The sequence below is a fragment of the Gossypium arboreum genome, chromosome 13, assembly GCF_025698485.1.
Source record: "Gossypium arboreum isolate Shixiya-1 chromosome 13, ASM2569848v2, whole genome shotgun sequence".
In the NCBI taxonomy this organism is placed as follows: Eukaryota; Viridiplantae; Streptophyta; class Magnoliopsida; order Malvales; family Malvaceae; genus Gossypium; species Gossypium arboreum.
The window spans coordinates 44,271,126-44,274,269 of NC_069082.1; the positions used below are offsets into that span (position 1 = coordinate 44,271,126).

The window sequence follows — 3,144 nt, forward strand, 5'->3', positions numbered from 1 at the left end:
TAATTTCTCAGTTTCAACCATGGGTCTTCCACACGGGCGTGTCGTACGCCCATGTTGTGTTGGCAGGCTCGACCACGGCCATGTCATACGGCCGTGGCATTTTATCGTAGCCCGTGTTTGGGGAAATCCTTGCCCTATTTTCACACAGCCATAAGCACGCCCGTGTGCTTGGCTGTGTCTCTGTGGAAAGCCTGTATTCAAGAGCTCCATTAGTAAGTTAAATGTTGAAGACTAAATTTTTAAAGAAGTTCATACAGTTAGTGCTCTGGTTGCCTCCCGAGAAGCGCTTATTTATAGTCTAAGCTTGACTTACCTCTTCGTTGAATAATCATGGTGGTTCGAAGAGTTTATATTTCTCATTCCTGTCATCAATCTCATCAACATAAGGTTTTAAACGGGTGTTGTTTACCTTAAAAGTGCCAAAATTAGGGTGCCTTACCTCGACCGTACCGAATGGAAAGACACTAAGTACCGTAAGAGGGATTTCTTCATTTGATGTGGTAGCAGCAATGTGGGGATCTGCGGCATCTAATAAGACTCTATCTCCAATCTTAAGTTGATTTGGAAAGGTATTGAGATCGTTCTATCGTAGATTCGGTTTGTCGGGTGTTCTTGGTTTATGCGTCTGCCATTCATCGAGTTCCTCGATTTGTGATCTTCAATCTTCATGAACAGGTCCTCTACTATTGCTTGAGAATGACTCGTGTGCTTCCTTCAAACTCATTTTCTGTAAATTAGGTTGTACCATATTGTCAGTTCTAGGAGAATGGGTTAAACGATCACCTTCAATTCTCGATGTGTTGCCAGAATTGCAAGCTTAAAGGGTGATTGTTTCGTCTCCCACACGGAGTGTGAGTTCACCTGTGCCAACATCAATAATCGTTTTAGCAGTTGCTAAAAAGGGCCTTCCCAGAATTAAAGGAGTGTTGCTATCCTCCTCTATATCTAGAACAATAAAGTCAATGGGAAATATAAATTTATCGATTTTAACTAGTACATCTTCAATAATACCCTTAGGGAACCTTATAGTTTTATCTGCTAATTGAATGCTCATCCTAGTTTGTTTGGGTTTCCTGAGACCTAATTGCTTAAACATTTTGTAGGGCATGACGTTAATACTAGCCCCTAAATTAGCTAATGCATTATTAACATCTAAACTACCAATTAAGCAAGGAATTGTAAAACTCCCTAGATCTTTTAGTTTGTTTGGTAGTCTATTTTGGAGAATAGCTGAGCAAATTGCATTCACCTTCCACTTATTTTCTAAAAGTTCCTTTAAAAATTTCATTGCATTTGGCATCTGCGATGGGGCTTCAATAAACGGTAAGTTAATATGTAATTTTTTTAAGAGTTTAAAGAATTTACCAAATTGTTCATCTGAGCGGTCTTTCCTTGTCGCGTTGGGGTATGGCACAAGAGGTTTATATTTGACATTCACCGTTTTCTTTTTATTGTTATCTACCTCACCCTGGCCTTTACTTACCACAGTTTCTTGCCTCGGTACTGGTTCAGGCTCAACAACTCCTTCTTCATCTTGAATATTAATTGTGTTGAGCTGTTCCCTTGGGTTGGGTTCAGTATTACCTGGCAAGCTACCTTGTGGTCGTTCGAAAATTAGTTTGGAAAGCTGGCCTATCTGAGTTTCGCACCCTTGGATCGATGCTTGTTGATTTTTAAGTGCTGTCTCGGTGTTCTGGAAATGAGTTTCTGACACCGAAATAAACTTTGAGAGCATCTCTTCAAGGTTCGACTTCTTGTCCTATTGGTAAGGTGGTTGTTGGTAGCGTGGAGGTGGTTGTGGCCTTTGATTTCCTTGACCTCTCCACGAGAAATTGGAGTGGTTCCTCCAACCTACATTGTAAGTGTTACTATATGGATTGTTTTGAGGTCGAGGATTATTACCCATGTGGTTTAATTGCTCGTTATCCATGTTGTGGCCATAAGGTTGGTATTCCGAATGGCTTGTTCCACCTCCACTTGCTTCGCACTGCATTACTGGGTGAACCTGTGAAGAACTAAGAAAACCATCAATCTTTTTATTTAAGAGTTCTACCTGATTAGAGAGCATGGTGACCAAATGACGTTATAAATACCAGCTGTTTTCATTAGCTTTGTCCTCATGACTTGCCATTGATAGTTATTCAGTGACATCTCCTCTATAAACTCATAGGCATCTTCAGGTGTTTTATTATTGATGGTTCCGCCAGCGGCTGCGTCAACCATTTGTCTAGTCGAAGGATTCAGGCCATTATAGAACGTTTGAACCTGTAGCCAAAGCGGTAACCCATGGTGAGGGAACCTTCTCAAAAGGCCCTTGTATCTTTCCCATGCATCGTAGAGTGTTTCTAAATCCATCTGCACAAAAGAAGAGATATCATTACGTAATTTAGCCGTTTAAGCTGGCGGAAAATATTTTAGTAAAAATATTTCTGTCATTTGTTCCCAAGTAGTAATTGACCCTCGTGGTGACGAGTTCAACCACTGTTTAGCTTTGTTCCTCAATGAAAAAGGGAATAACCGAAGACGAATGGCATCATCAGAGACACCATTAATTTTAAATGTATCGTATAGTTCTAAGAAGTTGGCTATATGAGCGTTGGGATCCTCATCCTGCAAACCATCAAACTGAACAAATTGTTGTATCATTTGAATAGTGTTAGGTTTTAATTCAAAAGTATTTGCAGCTACAGCAGGTCTAACTATGCTCGATTTAGTTCCTGTGAAAGAAGGTTTAGCATAATCATACATAGTGCGTGGAGTAGGATTTTGATTAACCGCAATTACAGGAGGTAGCTGATTGCCTTGGTTTTCAGCCATCTCTTTGGTTGGGGGTTGAGTATCGCCTTCTTGCTTGTTCTCTATGTATCTTAAGCTTCGCCTTATTTCTCTTTGATTTCTGCGATCGTTTATTGATTTCTTCGTCAAAAGTAATGGTCCCGATTTAATTTCTTCTAGTCATAAACTATAAAAACCTGGCAAGAGAAGGAAAAAGTAAATTAATAAATAATAATAATAAATTAAAGTGCACGAAAAATAAATGGCTAAAGTAATAAAAATTGAGTGTTCCTAATATTTCAGTTCCCCGAAAATGGCGCCAAAAACTTGATCACGTCATTTCATGATAGGTTTTAAATATTTATAATT

At 39.3% G+C, this 3,144-nt stretch overlaps 1 non-coding gene across 1 annotated transcript; it reads left to right on the forward strand.

Annotated features, from left to right (window-relative positions):
• Positions 1 to 2,281: 2,281 nt before the first annotated feature.
• LOC128286986 (small nucleolar RNA R71) lies at positions 2,282 to 2,388 on the forward strand. The gene has a single exon (XR_008277686.1). It is a non-coding gene; the product is annotated as a small nucleolar RNA R71 (small nucleolar RNA).
• Positions 2,389 to 3,144: the final 756 nt, after the last annotated feature.